The sequence below is a fragment of the Schistocerca cancellata genome, chromosome 9 (assembly GCF_023864275.1).
Source record: "Schistocerca cancellata isolate TAMUIC-IGC-003103 chromosome 9, iqSchCanc2.1, whole genome shotgun sequence".
In the NCBI taxonomy this organism is placed as follows: domain Eukaryota; kingdom Metazoa; phylum Arthropoda; class Insecta; order Orthoptera; family Acrididae; genus Schistocerca; species Schistocerca cancellata.
In genome coordinates this window covers 90,262,666-90,283,049 of record NC_064634.1, presented here as the reverse complement: position 1 = coordinate 90,283,049, position 20,384 = coordinate 90,262,666, and positions in this window count along the sequence as shown.

The window sequence follows — 20,384 nt, the reverse complement described above, 5'->3', positions numbered from 1 at the left end:
CGCATACTCCCAGATATTTTACAGAAGTAACTGCTACCGGTGTTTGTTCCGCTATCATATAATCGTACAATAAAGGATCCTTCTTTCTATGCATTCGCAATACATTACATTTGTCTATGTTAAGGGTCAGTTGCCACTCCCTGCACCAAGTGCCTATCCGCTGCAGATCTTCCTGCATTTCGCTACAATTTTCTAATACTGCAACTTCTCTGTATACTACAGCATCATCTGCGAAAAGCCGCATGGAACTTCCGACACTATCTACTAGGTCATTTATATGTATTGTGAAAAGCAATGGTCCCATAACACTCCCCTGTGGCACGCCAGAGGTTACTTTAACGTCTGTAGACGTCTCTCCATTGATAACAACATGCTGTGTTCTGTTTGCTAAAAACTCTTCAATCCAGCCACACAGCTGGTCTGATATTCCGTAGGCTCTTATTTTGTTTGTCAGGCGACAGTGCGGAACTGTATCGAACGCCTTCCGGAAGTCAAGGAAAATAGCATCTACCTGGGAGCCTGTATCTAATATTTTCTGGGTCTCATGAACAAATAAAGCGAGTTGGGTCTCACACGATCGCTGTTTCCGGAATCCATGTTGATTCCTACATAGTAGATTCTGGGTTCCCAAAAACGACATGATACTCGAGCAAAAAACATGTTCTAAAATTCTACAACAGATCGACGTCAGAGATATAGATCTATAGTTTTGCGCATCTGCTCGACGACCCTTCTTGAAGACTGGGACTACCTGTGCTCTTTTCCCATCATTTGGAACCTTCCGTTCCTCTAGAGACTTGCGGTACACGGCTGTTAGAAGGGGGGCAAGTTCTTTCATGTACTCTGTGTAGAATCGAATTGGTATCCCGTCAGGTCCAGTGGACTTTCCTCTGTTGAGTGATTCCAGTTGCTTTTCTATTCCTTGGACACTTATTTCGATGTCGGCCATTTTTTCGTTTGTGCGAGGATTTAGAGAAGGAACTGCAATGCAGTCTTCCTCTGTGAAACAGCTTTGGAAAAAGGTGTTTAGTATTTCAGCTTTACTCGTGTCATCCTCTGCTTCAATGCCTTCATCATCCCGGAGTGTCTGGATATGCTGTTTCGAGCCACTTACTGATTTAACGTAAGACCAGAACTTCCTAGGATTTTCTGTCAAGTGGGTACATAGAATTTTACTTTCGAATTCACTGAACGCTTCACGCACAGCCCTCCTTACGCTAACTTTGACATCGTTTTGCTTCTGTTTGTCTGAGAGGTTTTGGCTGCGTTTAAACTTGCAGTGAAGCTCTCTTTGCTTTCGCAGTAGTTTCCTAACTTTGTTGTTGTACCACGGTGGGTTTTTCCCGTCCCTCACAGTTTTACTCGGCGCGTACCTGTCTAAAATGCATTTTACGATTGCCTTGAACTTTTTCCATAAACACTCAACATTGTCAGTGTCGGAACAGAAATTTTCGCTTTGATCTGTTAGGTAGTCTGAAATCTGCCTTCTATTACTCTTGCTAAACAGATAAACCTTCCTCCCTTTTTTTATATTCCTATTAACTTCCATATTCAGGGATGCTGCAACGGCCTTATGATCACTGATTCCCTGTTCTGCACATACAGAGTCGAAAAGTTCGGATCTGTTTGTTATCAGTAGCTCCAAGATGTTATCTCCACGAGTCGGTTCTCTGTTTAATTGCTCGAGGTAATTTTCGGATAGTGCACTCAGTATAATGTCACTCGATGCTCTGTCCCTACCACCCGTCCTAAACATCTGAGTGTCCCAGTCTATATCTGGTACCTCCACCTAAGACTATAACATGCTAAGGGATTTTATGTGAAATGTATTCCAGATTTTCTCTCAGTTGTTCTGCCACTAATGCTGCTGAGTCGATAGGTCGGTAAAAGGATCCAATTATTAACCTAGCTTAGTTGTTGAGTATAACCTCCACCCATAATAATTCACAGGAACTATCCACTTCTATTTCACTTCAGGATAAACTACTACTAACGGCGACAGACACTCCACCACCGGTTGCATGCAATCTATCCTTTCTAAACATCGTCTGTACCTTTGTAAAAATTTCGGCAGAATTTATCTCTGGCTTCAGCCAGCTTTCTGTACCTGTAACGATTTCAGCTTCGGTGCTTTCTATCGGCGCTTGAAGTTCCGGTACATTACCAACGCAGCTTCGACAGTTTACAATTACAATACCGATTGCTGCTTGGTCCCTGCATGTCCTGACTTTGCCCCGCACCCGTTGAGGCTGTTTCCCTTTCTGTACTTGCCCGAGGACATCTAACCTAAAAAACCGCCCAGCCCACGCCACACAACCCCTGCTACCCGTGTAGCCGCTTGTTGCGTGTAGTGGACTCCTGACCTATCCAGCGGAACCCGAAACCCCACCACCCTATGGCGCAAGTCGAGGAATCTGCAGCCCACACCGTCGCAGAACCGTTTCAACCTCTGATTCAGACCCTCCACTCGGCTCTGCACCAAAGGTCCGCAGTCAGTCCTGTCGACGATGCTGCAAATGGTGAGCTCTGCATTCATCCCGCTAGCGAGACTGGCAGTCTTCACCAAATCAGATAGCCGCCGGAAGCCAGAGAGGATTTCCTCCGATCCATAGCGACACACATCATTGGTGCCGACATGAGCGACCACCTGCAGATGGGTGCACCGTGTACCCTTCATGGCATCCGGAAGAACCCTTTCCACATCTGGAATGACTCCCCCCGGTATGCACACGGAGTGCACATTGGTTTTCTTCCCCTCTCTTGCTGCCATATCCCTAAGGGGCCCCATTACGCGCCTGACGTTGGAGCTCCCAACTACCAGTAAGCCCACCCTCTGAGACCGCCCGGATCTTGCAGACTGAGGGGCAACCTCTGGAACAGGACAAGCAGCCGTGTCAGGCCGAAGATCAGTATCAGCCTGAGACAGAGCCTGAAACCGGTTCGTCAGACAAACTGGAGAGGCCTTCCGTTCAGCCCTCCGGAATGTCTTTCGCCCCCTGCCACACCTTGAGACGACCTCCCACTATAACCACAGGTGAGGGATCAGCCTTAATGTGGGTTGTATCCCGGGCAACCACAGTCGTAGTCCGATCGGGGGATGCGTGGGACGAGCTGGCCGTCCCCGACAAACCCCCATCCGGACCCCCACAGTGATGCCCATTGGCAACAGCCTCAAGCTGTGTGACCGAAGCCAGCACTGCCTGAAGCTGGGAGCGAAGGAATGCCAACTCAGCCTGCATCCGAACACAGCAGTTGCAGTCCCTATCCATGCTAAAAACTGTTGTGCAAAGAACGTCTGAACTAATCTACAGAGAGCGCAAACGAATCGACACAAAATTTAAACGGTTATTAAAATACAAGATTGCCTAGTAAATGCAGTAAATGCTGCTACATGCGCACTGCTGACACACTGATCGGCGGCGGAAGGAGACTACGCGATTTTACACTATTCAGGTACTAAAACGCGATGCTACAACTCTCAAATACTATAATACGCCCGAAATTTATGAATTAAACAATGCAAGTACCAAAAACACGCAAAGAAATTAAGAATTAAACTATGTAACAAATGAGTGAGCTAGGAGTATACGACTTGCTGCTGCATCTGCTTATCCAACGGCGGCAGGGAGCACACTGACTGTGACCAACCGACACTGGCCGTTCAAAACAAAAATAGAAGACAGACGACTACGCGAATTTACACTATTCAGGTACTAAAACGCGATGCTACAACTCTCGAATACTATAATACGCCCGAAATTTATGAATTAAACAATGCAAGTACCAAAAACACGCAAAGAAATTAAGAATTAAACTGTGTAACAAATGAGTGAGCTAGGAGCTCAGTAATGTTGCTGTCTGGGGAATTTGGTGGCCAGCGGAAGTGTTTAAACTCAGAAGTGTGTTCCTGGAGCCACTCTGTAGCAATTCTGGACGTTTTGCGTATAGAATTGTCCTGCTGGAATTGCCCAAGTCCGTTTGAATGCACAACGGACATGAATGGATGCCGGTGTTTAGACAAGATGCTGACTTACGTGTCATCAGTCAGAGTCGTATCTAGACGTATCAGGGGTCCTGTATGACTACAACCACACACGCCCAATACCATTACAGAAGGTTCAACAACAAGAACAGTCCGCTGATGACACACAGTGTCATTGGATTAATTAGGTGGTTTTCATACCCGTACACGTCCATCCATTCCATACAATTTGGGATTTGTCTGACCGCGCAACACGTTTCCATTCCCAACAGTCCAATGGAGGTGTTGACGTGCACAGGCGAGTCGTAAAGCTTTGTGTCGTGTGGTCATCAAGGGTACACGAGTAGACGTTCGGCTCCAAAAGCCCATGTCGATGATGTTTCGTTGAATGGTTCGCACGCTGCCACTTGTTGGTGGCCCAGCATTGATATACGCAACGATTTGTGGAAGGATTGCACTTCTGTCACGTTGAACGATTTTCTTCAGTCGTCGTTGGTCCCGTTCTTGCATGATCTTTTTCCGGCCGCAGCGATGTCGGAGATATGATGTTTTACCGAATTCCTGATATTCACGGTACACGCCTGAAATTTACGTACGGGTAAATTCCCACATCATCGCTGTCTCGGAGAAGCTGCGTCCCATTGCTCGTGCACCGACTACAACACCACGTTCAGACGCACTTAAATCTTGATAACCTGCAGCAGTAACCCATCTAACAACTGCACCAGCCGGCCGCGGTGGTCTAGCGGTTCTGGCGCTGCAGTCCGGAACCGCGGGACTGCTACGGTCGCAGGTTCGAATCCTGCCTCGGGCATGGGTGTGTGTGATGTCCTTAGGTTAGTTAGGTTTAATAGTTCTAAGTTCTAGGGGACTTATGACTAAGATGTTGAGTCCCATAGTGCTCAGAGCCATTTGAACCAACTGCACCAGACACTTGCTGTCTTATATTGGAGTTGACGACCGCAGCGCCGTATTTTACTTGTTTACAATATCTGTATTTCTATAAGCGTGCCTATACCAGTTTCTTTGGGCTTCAGTGTAGCGTGAGCAGCGTACCATTGAGTTGTGCCAGCGGAACTCGGTTCCAAGGCCGATCTGCGGCAAGTGGAGGCTCACTGCAGAAGGTCGTGGGAGGCGTGGGTCGTCGGTCCCTGCGGCACCGCGACAAAAACAGACCGGCCGCGGTGCCCGGCCATGACTCAGCTGCCGGAAACGAGGCGATGGCGGCAGTGCGGGCACCGGGTGACGTCACCAGGATCAGGCGACTGCTGCAGTGTCCGGCCGGCCTCCAGCGGTGCAAGAGCACTGTGGGTCCAACAGAGGCGAGCGATGTGCGCCAGCGGGCGCCGGTGGACACCGGCGCACGACACGCGAATCTGGGAACTATAACAGCCGTTATTTGTCGCGGCCATCTGCCTGTCTGAGGTGCTATCCAATAGTTTTCGAAATACGTTAACTAAAATTATTAAGGTACTGGGCCCAAATATCGTCATCTTCCTAGGTTAGGAGCTGTGTAAGTCCTGAAAGTCTATGGAAAGGGCAACAAATTGGTATATGCATTCCCGAATTTATTCTCGATTTGTAAGCAACTTACAACTAAATTTTTATAACATATTAAAACCAGAATTTGACATAAACGTTAACACTGCAAAAACGGAAATAGAAAAAAATTGTACTCATAAAAATTCTCAAAAATATAACTAACTTAAATATATTTTCTCCATTACAACATTGCTTTCAAGTTATTTTCAGCCTTCTAAACGTGCTTCACATACAAAAATTTCTCATTTATTCATCCGGGTGGCGTCGTCCACAGAGTCGGCATCCATCAGAGATCAATCAGACACAAGGAACGCCTGTAGATGGCAAGAAGTCAGCTTGCCGAAATATCTCGCCTGTTGGACTACACCATCCAGCTAAATACCCGAGAAACTTTCAAGATTTCCGTACCCTGGGAAAACCTCGTATCACAAATGTGTCGCATATGAATGTGCGTGTCTAGGTAGATGAAGAGGATGTTTCGTGATAAGAAACCAAGCTTTTTGCGTAACGAATCCGTTTCTCTTGCCTTTTTCGAGAGGAAAAAGTAAAATACTGACTATTAATAGCAATTAAACTGCAGTTTTAATAAAAGTTCCAAATTTCGTATCCAGGGCGAAAATAGGTACCGCAAGGGGGGACGTAAGTACGAACATCCCCAGACTAATTATAGTGGCTGCTAGAGCAATATAGACCAAACCGTTGACAATAGCGTTTACTAGCCAGAGCCACATACACGACTTAAAAAAATGCCAATACTTGAACAAAAACCAGCATTTAGACTGGGAATAGCAAGCTGTAACGTTGACTGCTGCAATAGTTCACTTCAGTACGAAAATAGTAATTCTCTCGTACACCAAAGTCAAACGTACTGCACACAGTAGACTCTCTTAACTAAGCTATGGGCTGTGGTCACGCTTGCATGCTCAGTTAAGCATTCCTTACCAACTGTGGAAACCGGAAATTCCTAGGGGGACTAAATCAGGAGCAGGGACGATGTTAGCCTCATTCTTATTCTTCACCATCACCCGCAAAGTAGTTCCCTTGGGAGCGAATACACAGATCCCATCGTTATCACAGTCGATCTTTGCCCGTTTTCAATCGCTTATACAGTACGAAAATCTGTGGTTGCCCTAACTTACTTCCATATCTAGTGCATTTCTGCAATAGTTTACCCAAATGTAAAACAAAGCTTTATACAGATACGCATGTCTTCCAAGACAGCCTTCGCAAAACCAAAAACTCACGGACACACGACAGTCGAAATGTGCTCAGCAACTAACAGAATGAGAGTTCGAAGCCAATAGTCACACTGGTAGAAGGATGTTGTTTGACTATGAGCGAAAGCAAAGAACAATGGCTTCAGTAAGAGTTGTTCCTGCCATCAGTCACACTGACTGAAGGGTGTATGGAGAGATATCCTCACATGTCTCAGTGTACTTGGAGTCATTTGCATACAAGATTAGAATTTCGATGACTTTTGCACTCCATTTCGTATCTAAATGTTGGCATCGGAGAAAAAAATCACAAGAATGTGACACCATGTATTGATTGCCTCCGAAGACACAGAAGTCAGTGTCTTCATTCAATAGTTGTTTGAGTATGGCAACAGTGGTTTCATTAAGCGTTGCTCCTGACAGCCCTGAAGGGCGAATTTTAATACGATTCTTGCTTGCAAAAGAATTCACAGCTACTCAAATTTGTTAGGAGCTATAACTCGTTTATGGGTCTGAAATGACGAGTGGATGAGAGATTAGGCAATGGTGTCAACACTTCTGAAGTTGCCATGCAAATGAGGAGGATGAAGAGCTACATTCAACAAGGGGACAAGAAACTGCAAACAGATCGACAGTTGGCGTTTGGTGTCCTGGCTCATGAATGTCCTCGTGTTTGTCCCACCAATTATAAAAGTTTTGCTCGGATCTGTTTATGTCGCAGCGCCTTGGAACAATGAGCAACTCCTGCTACATTGGTCCCCACATTTTTTCAAGTTATTATGAAAATAATTATGCGAAGGAACGTTCTTAGGTTCACTAACTAGTAATATAAAAACAATTTATTTTATCACGACACAGCATCGTTGCGAGTTTCTTCCCCAACGTATTCTCCCCATAACTGATTATGGTGATCTTATTCTTCAAGGAATTTCGTATGTGAGCTCTCTCCGGCTTGAACTGGTGATGAATACTTATGTGCTATTCATTTGACCATACCACAGAAATACTCGTTCTCAACAAAGTAAAATCCTCTCTATACCTCTACATAACACAGCCATCTTCTCAAAATCTGCAATGAGAACCATACTATGGACATCAGAGAAATTAAATTCATTTCAAATTTAAAAAGACAGCTGGTTTTCCAGCTTCTATTATGGCATATTTGTATCTTTCGTATACTTGTCTGTAGTCCGTTCTTATCAACTTCCATCCCCATCACCCCCCGCCCCTCCCCCTGTTAGTCTACAGAGTCCTATTATTCTCGCAACTGCGGTTGTTATTTGCCGTTACCTGCATGGCTAATGCATGACCTAATTTGTTGACTAGTAACAATTAACAGCGCTCCGTCATGGACCGTCCTTTACAGCACCTACATTTGTTACTGCACTGCTCAATAAAATTAAGGCGTCGCTTTCCCAAACGCCGTAATTGTCTCCCATTGCGATACAAAAGTTTCGAATTTGGCTGAATGGTGTCTTCTTTCTCTGTACTGTTTCAAAAATGTGGCGCCCGGCGACGTAGATCTCGAGTTCTGTAACGCCTCAAGCAGTAAGATGTCAACACGCGAAAAACAGGCCGGAGCTCAGATGTTCACGTAAGGTGTAAGGTATGTTAATGATATCGCATTGGCACCAAATTCCACCACAATTCCACCTAACGCCACCGTGGACACGTCAAACGAAGGAACGGTCGTCATCGCCTCCTTTTATTCAAATTTTCTTTTGTCGCTTCTACGATGGAGGTCAGAATCATGTCGCCCAGCGTTGATATCACGTCGATTTATTGTGGGTGGCCGAGAAAAACATTTTAGACCCATCGACCCGTAGAATCAACACAAAAAACCCGGGGGTGGAATAAATGGCGGCAATGAAATGACCCCTCCATTGAGGCGACGTTTCCCACACATATCGCAGTCGAAAACGACAGTTTGCAGAGCTGTGAGCAACATGACTACATTATTGACAATCTTCGATACTTTTGACAGATACCGGAAACTATAGCCTTTCTCTAAGGACATTGTTGGCCGACAACCCCACTGAACGTGATAACATACCTTTGGAATGCAGTGAGATCGCAATAATTGCTCTGATGTACACAATGGAACCATCAGGGACTACCCAGAACTTTTCGACCAAATATGACGGTGATCCAAAGTAGCAAAGACTGGTTATGCTTTCCCAGCCCTGCTACGGTGTTATCATTAACGGATGTAATACTGATAGATGCATGAATAAATCAGCAAAGGATTGCTCTAAGACACTTCTTTCAGTTCATAAGCACCCTTGGCGCCACCCACCAGCCTTTGGTGAGTACTTTAAATGTGTACCTCAATATATGACGAAGTTCCAAGCCCTTGCAGACAGGCAACCCCTTCGATATCACTCCGATTCTGGATAGCGTACTAGCAGGCGCAACAGGTTACCCTATCTGTAGTCACCTAGGACTCTCGTCACGAGTTCTGTCTGTAAAGATACATTTTTAAGGTGCTCAACAAAGGTAGTTGGGTGACACGGAGAATGTTGCGAACTGGGTGGTTATAGAGGGACCATTCACCGTTTTATTTACGTATCTGTCAATGTTGCATCACACTGAGATCACGCCAGTGGAGGGTGTGAAGCAGGAGGGCTGGAAAAACATAGACACCCTTTGCTGCTTTGCATCATGTTCAGATTTCGTCTAACGATTTTGAACGTTCCCTATAGGTTCTGTCCTGTAAGCCAGAGTAAAAACTGCAGTCGCACTGTAGTCCAAAGGGGTGTGATGACGTTCAGTGAGTTTTCCGGTCGAAAATGTCCTTAGGTGAAGGGTTAAACGTCTGCGAGGTATCAGCAGTGTTAAATTGTCAAGAACATTGTGCTGTTGCTCATCGCAAGGACAGCTGTCATTTTCGACCACAAAATATGTGGGACTCAAGGCTCCAAGGCAGGGGGTGTAAGAGGTCCATGACTAAGGTATTTATTGCTAGCGCACTCCAGCAGATGTAACTTCGGTGAATTGCTCATGCGCTACCTGCGATATGTATGCTTCAACAGAATCCCTCTTAGAGAGCAGTGTCGGCAGCAGTAAGAGTAGTAGGTCGCAGTCGAGCGGTGGGGATCAGGTCGCTCTTAGAGAGCAGTTGTCTAGCTGTATAGCTCACAGAGAGCACTTTTGTCCTGTATGGGATTACCAAGGCCGGTCGTGTAGAACGATGGCGCTGCCTGAGCGATGTAGTATAACGTAAAAGCAAAAAAATATTATCACTTATTTCCGCACGCATATGTAATTTGCAACAACTCATTTTGTACTACTGTTATATCAAAGTCACATGTAAATAATTTTCAATAATTTTTCAATAATAATCTTTCGTATAAAGATAACTTTTGACAGTCATTCATCTGAATTTGAAGTTTTTACTAATTTCTCCTATCCATAGTCATGGCAATTATCGTAAAATCTGTAATTTATTTTATACATAACAAACTCTAGTGGCCAGCATTGCACTGGGCTGTGCCAGAAAAATTTCTTATAGGAGCAGATATATATGCGTGTTATCCGGCGACATAATTGAGGTAAGAATCTTCACTTTAATCAGAATGACTTTTTAGAGCCATGACGCAGTATTGCTGACGTCTAGATTTTCCAGTTTAGATTCACAGTCAGTTAATAATTGAAAGGTTATATATGAGTCACATTTTTGTTGCGAGGTTACGGAATTAATCTGTTGCGAGGTTACAGGGGTGGTTTCATTAACTCGCTTTTTGCAACTAATTAGGACTTCTTGTGTCGATTCAGAGGGGCGGTGTGTCTGAAATGTTTTCCCCCTCACCGCTCGAAAGAAAACCTCGTGACATCAACGCTTGGCGTTGCAGTTCTAACGTCCTTTGCAGAGACAACGAAAGAGGAGGTGAAATGTAGGTACCAGGGGACGCGGGTGACTACCTTTCCATCGAGTGCCCGTGACCCAATAGGCTTTTTTTTGCTGTCATGTGAGAGAGAGAGATTACCCAGAGAGCATCCCAGAGTGCCCCAGAGGTGGTTACAACACTAAACAACATGTTTAAGACACTTCCTTATTCACAGCAAAACACTTCAATGCAGTTGCGTAGCTCTAAGCTACATGCTGTTGCCTCACCAAAGAGCTTAAACACAGACAGACTCAAAGATAAAGCACTTCTCCAAGAGAGAGAGAGCGACAGAGGAAGTGCCAGTGATAAGAGCTTGAAATCAGAGTGCAGCGAAATCAAGTTACTTCCTATCCTCGCCCATAAGAATAACATGAGAGGAACTTGAATTTAGTGCTCGCGGCGGCTCGTTAAATTATATATAGGGCTTCAGAAATTAGCACTGAAGTCCCCGATGGCGTTGGGTCGAACTGTTGTGAAATTTGGTGCCACTGTGGCAACATTAACCCTTCTTACACCACACGTGAACTTTCGAGCTCTGACCTTTTTTCGCATGTGTCGATGTCTTGCTGTTTGAACAATCGCTGCCTCCAGCGTGACGTCACAAGGTGCCATGTTTTTGCACCATTAGAGATGAAGGCTGTAGACACCTTTGAGCCAAATTATGAAACTTACGTGTCGCAATGGGAGACAATTACGGCGTTTCGGAAAGAAAGTGGTACTTCAGTTGTGTTGCGCAGTGCGTTTCCTGCCTGTTGTAGTGGACAAGCGGACCTTGAAACTATAACTGCGAGGGGACTACAAAAAGTAAGCTACACATTAGCACGGCAGGCCAGCTAACATTTACTGATTGTTGCACTACATTTGAAAGTGTCACACCTACATGACACTGTTTTCCATGATAATCACCAAGTGTCTGTAAACAGCAGTCGGGACGTTCTACCAATGGTTCAGATCCTCGACAGTAGAAATTCGTTCCTTGGTCACTGAGCTATTCTAAGCCTGCTGTGTGAACTCATTCATCATCGGAAAAGCGGATCAGTTCAGTTCCTCGATTACCTGGACACTGTCGTTTGCAGTCAATATCGATGGCCTTCCTTCCAGATCAGCGTCAATCGCGTCTTTGCGGTCTTAGTGATATCGCTGGCGCAGCTTCGCTACATCTTGACACGACACTGCATTTGGCCCACCTACCACCAGAATTTCACGGTGATTCTCTGTGTAATATAGATGTTTTTCCCACAACAATTGTACTGTCCCACGGACTTCAGCTTTGGAGTATGTTTCCAGCGGGTGCTCGAAATCACTCTCGCACCGTGATGCCCTTGTTGTAATACACTCCTTAGCCAACGCGCCACTCTTGCTCCACAGTAGTCTTAGTGCGGGCCAGCGTTTGCAACTTACTGTCCTCGTACTTCATGTTTTATAGAAAACGGTGTTATTAATTATTTCTAGATATGGTTCCAGTACTCGTTTTGAGTAGTGGCTGTTCTTCCTGTCATCTCCATATTTGATGTAAATTCCTGGTATGACTTCGAATAGTGCTCATTGTCCCTCTGACTCGTGAACTCCTCTTCCTCTTTTACATTGAATATCTTAGAAATTTTGATGTTCGAACTTTATTCCAACAATCTCTTTGTTAGTCCCTACGTTTTCTCCTTCCGTCTACCTACTCCACCAACATTCTTACAGATACCTTCCCTTACTGTCTGTGTCTCATTCGGAACCAGCTCCTAACTTTTCAGTTTATATTCTGTAGGTTAGACCTCCTTAAATTCCTGTCCGACACGCCCCTGGGGTTTTTGCTTGTACCTCACTATGTCGCTTAAATTCTCTTATTCGTTAAATAGGATCTCTTTCCTTCCTCGTCTGTTTCTCTTTTTATATTCAATTACTCTTCTTTAAAACTACATTGGTGTCCAAAATTAAAGCAACAAACCGCTATGTCCCCTTCCTGTGCCTAATTCACGATATAATCATGCAAACTGTCCATACGATTGTGTTCTCACGGAACACGACATTCCGGTCAATGTACAACCATGCCAGCGATGACGTCAGCGCACCTGACAAACGAGGTAGTGTTTGCCGCCGGGTAGCCCCACATCCACAATCGCTGTGTACTCGATCACAGACGATGCAGTATGGCACAGAGAAGACGCCTATCAGACTCTCTGCGTGGATTCCTACAGGAAGAATGGAACCAAGACAGTCGCAAACTGATGTGGCCCGATGGCTTAAAGTGAAACATTCTGTTGTTTATCGGATGTGGCGACAGTTTATAGAGGCCGAAACTGTATCCCAAAGACCGGGGCAGGGCCGACCATGTGTGGCATCCGAAAGAGAAACCATTATTTGGTTGCAAGGGTACAACGACACCATCTTAGTACTGCATGGTAACTGGTATCTGACCTCGCAGCATCCAGTGGTCGTGTTCTGTCAAGGTAACGCTGTACAGAAGGCTTCAGCAGAGTAGCCTTTATGTCGGGGACTTCATGTATGTCTACCTATGAGGATTTTTCAGAAAAGGGAACGTCTAGAGAGCAGTCATCAACATGCCACCTGGACGCTCGAACAGTGGTCCAATGTTCTTCCCATAGACGAGTCCCGATTTGGTCTGGAGAGTGATTCTCGACTGATTCGCCTCTGGAGGGAACATGGAATACAATTTCTGGACACAACCATTGTGGAAAGAGATCGATACTGAGGAAGAGCTCTAAAAGTGTTCACAGGGATTATGATGACCACTCGAACAGCCTTTCACGAAATTATATGGGTGAATCGGTAAGGTTCAGCTGCTATGAGGTATCGTGACGAGATCTTGGGACCTCATGTGCGTTTGTTGCAAGGTGCTGGGAGCCCAGAATTTTTATTGATGGACAATAAGGCTTGAAGTGATAGAGCACGGGTGATTGATATTTTCTTGGGAACGGAAAATATTGCACGCATGTCGTGGCCTGCTCGCTCTTTCGATTAGAATCCCACAGAGTATGTATGGGATGCACTGCGGAGACAGGTTGCATCACGTCAGCATCCACCAATCATTCCCCAAGACTTGAGAGCAGCTCTGCAGGAGGAATGGGCTTTATTGTCTCAACATGACGCTGATGACGTTATTCACAACATGCTCCGTCGTTGTCAGGCCTGTATTGGTGCGAGAGGTGTTCACTCCCCATAGTGTGTGCATTAACCAGTTGTCGGAATGTGTGTGCAAATCCATTGAGTTGAAAAAAACGAAGAACATTTTTGTCTACCGTTACACATCTACTAGTTTACATTCTTTCTACTTTACTATAAAATGTTTATGCTGTTTTATGGCAAAATAAACGCACTCTCGCAAAAATTCCGTTTGTTGCTTTCATCTAGGACACCAGTGTATTTGTCATTCCGTCTTTTTCTCAGTGTACTTCTTCCCACTTCCAGTTCCCAATATAACTCAGCAGTTTATTTACTCCTACTACACTATTTGCTTTTCTTAAGAGCAATACCAGTTTTATCATGAAAGAATAACAGAATAGTATGAGAACGCATAGCTTGCATCCCAAAACACAAAACAGGAGAATAAGACACCTGGAAACAGCTCGGGAAGTCGTGCACACTGTGACGGTACGTCACATAAATACTGACATTTTTATCGGTTGCGCATTTGAAGTATTTTATGAATATAATTAGTGTAAAAGATATAGTTAATGTTCTTGAAACAACTGATATGCAGCGATAATTTAAGAGTAGCATCTTTATTTAATGTCTATGAAAATAAACAAGGGTGGAAAGAAACGCGATTGTACGTCCGAGGAGGAAGGGTGTATTTTATGGTACACACACTGTTTTGTTTCGCGATACGGAAGGCAGCCATTGAGCGGCTACACATATTTTATGTAAGTTATTCTGTATTCTACTAAAATAAAAGTAATTATTATTATCACAAAATGAATTTATTTGTCATAGTTGTCACCTCAAATGCTCGCAGTGGATAATTATTTTTAATAAGCATTTTTTCAGTAATTGCGCTGCGAGAAGCTCATCTTCCAATGCAGCCTCTGGTCGGCCATTACGCGCCGAAGTATTAATTTATTATTCAAAGTGTTAACAGTACATGTAAAGGCGAGAGATTTCGTTGTAAGAACCTCTGTAAATTGCAACAGATAATTAATTTACGTTAAAGTTCATTTTTTAAATTATACAGATTCCATAAGTTCATTAAGTTTTATCTTGGCCGCTCCTCGACAACAATCGAAATTCTCTCGAGCCTTGCTTTGCAATCAATAAACAGAAATTACCAAAATTACAGTCAACCATAATTTAGTCATTACGTTCAAAATATAAAGTTGGTACATGAATAACAGCGGCCCTTTAAGAACCCGTTTCTTACTTACTTATGCACGTAAGTAAAAGTGATAAGAAAAGATAATATCCCTGAGAGAAAGAGTCATGCTCAAACAAGCTCAAATAAAAGAACAATTCATGCTGACAATTCCGTGACAACTCTTTATTTGTACTCACCTTCGTGTCGATCAGCTGGTGTTCTGTATATCTCAAAAATTTTCGAAACTTTCTTGCTATGGGGCCAAAGCTATGTCACTCACACGAATTGCCATCATACCCTGTCTCTCTTCTTTCACTTCTCTTCTTCATCGTTTCCTTTACGAGATTTGTGAAATCCTCAAATGTTGCACATCCTACAAGTGCCTTCACTGCACATTTTCGAGCATCCCCAGAGATCAATTTCTTACCATGAAGAGAAGTGTACATTATAATTTAAGAGCACAGCGCCGTTAAAACGTTATCCACACTGAGAAGAATCTTGTGGTTCTGAGTTGATCGGTAAGTCCTGGTTGTTCGTTTAACGTTTAGGTTTCCACAAAAATAAACATGAAAAGAACAACAAATCAATTAATAATGTATTCTTCTCTGTTTACAGCTTCTTCCCAACGTGCAACAAGCTGTTCAATGCTTGACAGTGGAAGTCATCTGGTTTTCACTCGAAGAAATCGTCCAACCAAACACTCAATTCCATGTCATCATTGAGCGAAACGGCACACATTGCGTTCGAGTGGGATCGGAAGATGGAAATCCAAAGGCGCCAAGTCGGGAGAACAAGAAGGATGTGGCTTCCTTGACGTCGTGAGGGCGCTGTCGTGTTGTAGAAGAACGCCATGTCGCGGATTTGTATTTGTTGGACGTAATTTTCCGCATTCACTATTTGGTTCCGCTCAAGCAGCACATTTCTTTGAGCCCAAAATTGCCGTCTTTGAATTGTTTAAATAAATTCTGACCCACCCTAAGAGGCATCACTCCTTCGCCACACACCTCACAAATCTCTTGAGTAGCGTCTGTAGCTTTGGTACCGTACCTCAAGTAAACGCAGAAAGCAGAAAGAGTCGAAAATGCTCTTTTGCGTCGACTAGACCCTCCGTTTTAATGACCTGAAAAGAACAAAATATGTCGGCATATAAAAATTAAAGACGCAGTTTTGTACAACATATAATTCTGTATCGAATAAAATAAAACGCATTACCAATACATTTTACTTTCCACGCAAAATTTTTGCTTCATGAACGCCAGGACTTACTGAAAAACCCAACTTTCATTCGGAGAGTGAAAGCTGTAACTTCATGAAACTGTTGTCTAATATGTTTTAAACCACGTATGTAAAACAACATTGTTACAACGTCATATATAGAAACTGAGAGAACTTACCTGGTTGGCAGGTTTATGTAGATACTATATACATTACAAAAATTAGAAGACAAAAGCGGTAGATAAGTTATTAACGATATGTGAAAAAATAAACCTAAGTTTACTGGACACTTACACAGAAACTGTTGCCTTAGAGAAATATTTATGTAGGCGAAGTCATTGTGTAACTGCAGCTGTCCAGAGAGATTTTCACTAAACTGCAGTTGCAGCTCAAATAAGGGCACAGTGGTTGCCCTGAACAGAATGCTATGGCGGCAGAGATAGCACTTCACCCACAAACATTAGGTTTATTGTTACATGTGTAAACACCATCTGACATAAGTAAGATCATCATGATTCAAAAATTAAAACTTGGTATGAGGTCGACAATATCTCCAATAAGCCACTACAAAGTTGTGGCCCTTTAATATGTAATAGTTACATAATTCATCATTACTTCATTGTGTTTTCTCAGTCAAATGGAAATACGAGTATATCATAGTTAGGCCTCTCTACAAGAAATTCAACTCCTCAAATGTCGATACCTATCACCCAGTGTCTCTCCTAACATCATTTTCTAAGACGCTGAGAAGGTAATATAGTTCAGTAAAGGCATATCTGTCCAACCACCTGGATTTCAAAAGGGCTACTAAAGTGAGTCAGCTACAGATTTTCTGAGCACATAATAACAATCTTTAAACGTTAAAAATATCACCAGTTGGATTCTTCTGTGAATTACCGAAGGCATATGTATCGCTCATAATAATATAATATTAGAGAAGGTAAGTTTTATGGAATATGTAATTCAGTACATGACTGTTTAGTTCTCATTTCGGAAACACAAACAGAAGTTTACTCTATGCTGTCAGAGAACAACAAAGAGGGACGCCACAACATCTGCGTGGTGAGAAATTTCCTTAAGATTCCAACAGGGTTGTATCATTGGCCCACCAGTGTTCTTGCTTTAATGAGCTGCCATTTTATTTGAATGACGAGGCGGAATGAGTCCTGTCTGCAGAACAACCGATTTTTTGCTGTTGAGCATTACAGATTAGTTTTCCACAAATGAGCTCACTCATCTAGCACTACGCAGTCAAAAATATCGCAACATCTGTTAAGCTAGTATACTACAAAGAAATAATAAAGAGAACATAGTGTCCCAAGTCGTTGATTGCGCATAATGATGACGACTTAAAGTGGAAAAACGGTGTAGTAGATCTGTTAAAACGTTCGAGTTTGCCTACTTTTGAAATAGAAGTAAATTAGTTAGTTAGTTACGTGTTCCATTGATCAATAGCACGGAAAACCATTATGATGTGGAACGTGTCAAATGCACAAGAAATGCGCACAGAAAACAAGTTTTTTTGTTTTTTGTTTACATTATTGTGTAATACCTAAATATTTCTATTATCTATCTCATTTCCTTAAATTGCACAAAATGCATATATTATATCTCCAGATTTATTTACTCATATTCAAGAATTCATCTATGGTATAGAAGGAGTTGTCAAGGAGGTATGATTTCAGCTTGTTTTTGAAACCATTACAGCAGTCTGTCAGACTTTTTTTTCATCTGGTAATTTATCAGAAAGTTTTATAGCAGCATATTTTACCTCTTTCTGTGCCAAAGATAGGTTAAGTGAAGGATAGTGTAGGTCTTTCTTTTTTTTCTGGTATTGTGATCATGAATATCACTGATGATTTTAAACTGGTCCATGTTGTTGAGAAAAAATTTCATTACTGAGTAAATATACTGTGAAGCAGTTGTAAGAGTTTCTAACCTTTTAGACAGATGTCTACAAGATTATTCTAACTACTTTCTTTTGAGCAGTGAATACATTTTGCCCAAGTGTTGAGTTGCCCCAGAATATTATTCCGTATGACATCACAGAGTGGAAGTATGCAAAGTATGTTAGCTTACTAATTTCTACATCCTCAAAATTGGCAATTATTCTGATTGCAAAAATTGCCTAACCTAGTCGCTAGACCGTAGCGGTCACGCGGTTCCAGACTGAAGCGCCTTTAACCGCACAGCCACACTGGCCGGCTCTATATGTACACCCAAAAACTTAATATCCTCAACCCTGGCTACTGTCTTCTTTTGATGTGTTATGTTTATTGAAGGAATTATACTTTCTGCAGCAGAAAATTGGATGTACTGTGTTTTTTCAAAGTTCAGAGCAAGCCCATTCGCAGAAAACCAATTAATAACTTTTCCAAAGACCTTATTTGTATCATTTTGTATCACACTTTCTTTTACTCGATTAATAATTATGCTTGTATCATCAGCAAACTGTGTCAGTTCAGCATCTTGTTTCACATAAAAAGAGAGGTCATTCACGTATATCAAGAACAGGAGGGAACCCTTGATCAAACCTTGTGGAACACCTAATGTAATTTCACCCCAGTTATATGAAATGGCAAACTCCCTTGAATCACTTTAAGCATATAAAGAGACTTTTTGCTCCCTGTTCTGTAGATATGACTTAAACCACTCATATGTTGTTCCATTTACACCATAGAATTGTAATTTCTCTAACAGAATGTCATGGTTCACACAATCAAATGCTTTGGATAAGTCACAGAATATTCCTACTGGTGACATTTTACTATTTAAGGACTCTATTATGTGGACAGTGAAATTGTATGTTGCTGTCTCAGTGGAACAGCATTTCTGATATCTGAACTGTGATTTAGTAAGTATCCCATTACTGTTAAGATGGGTAACACCTCTTGAGTACATTACTTTCTCAAAGATTTTTGAAAATGCTGTAAGCAAGGATACTGCCCAGTAATTATTGACATCTGTGTTTTCCCCCTTTTTGTAGAGAGACCTGACAATGGCATATTTTAACCTGCCTGGAAAAATATTCAAATGGTTCAAATGGCTCTGAGCACTATGGGACTCAACTGCTGAGGTCATTAGTCCCCTAGAACTTAGAACTAGTTAAACCTAACTAACCTAAGGACATCACAAACATCCATGCCCGAGGCAGGATTCGAACCTGCGACCGTAGCGGTCTCGCGGTTCCAGACTGCAGCGCCTTTAACCGCACGGCCACTTCGGCCAGCGGAAAAATATCCTGAGTCAGTGATGCATTACATATGTGATTCAAAACGTCAGCTGTAATTGCTCCACATTGTTTTAATAACTTGTTACAGATGTCATCTACTCCAACAGAACATTCAGTTTTCAAAGATTTAACAATTTTCTTTATTTCACAAGAGGTTTTAGATGAAAGTTAATCTGATTAAAATTTTTCAAAACTGACTTCCATTTACTGCCTGGCTTTTTCTTTTGAACTAATCTCACCAGTTATTTCTCCTACACTTAAGAAGTGATTATTAAATACATTGGCTACCTGTGTTCTGTTGGTTAAGATGGTCTCATTCTCTTTAACAGTAATACTACCTACCCTAGTGGTTACTTTTCCTGTCTCCCTTCTAACCACATTCTATATTGATTTGATTTTGTTGCTGGAGTTGTTAATTGCTTCTCTAACATACATATTTATTGATTTCCTCACAACTTTTCTCAGTATGTTACAATAATTTTTATAGTATAAAACTACTTCTGGATCTTTACTGGTTCTTGCTGTCTCATACAGTTTTCTTTTTCTTTCTGAAGACACTTTAATACCTTTAGAAATCCAAGATTTCTTTGAATAGTTTTCGGTGTTATTTACTTAGTAATTTTCTTTGGAAAAAAATATAAATTTATCAAGCAATATTCTGCATTTATCTTTAGCATTTGGCTCATTGTATACATCTTCCCAGTTTACATTTCAAAACTGTCTCTGAAGTGTTCTATAGATACCGGGTTGAGCACCATCACACTTTCACTTAATGGTTTCTGAAGTGTACCCCCTGTTAGGTTTTGTAAGTTAATCAGTTGTGCATCATGGTCAGATAATCCATTTACCACAGGGAAAGCATGTGTTTGTTCTACATCCTCTTGCTGTACAAATATATTATCTATTAGAGTACTACTGACCTAAGCTATAAATGTAGGGAAATTGATCACTAAGTTATATGTTGTTAACAACACTTCTAGTTCACTTTTCCTATTAGAATTTCTTAGAAAGT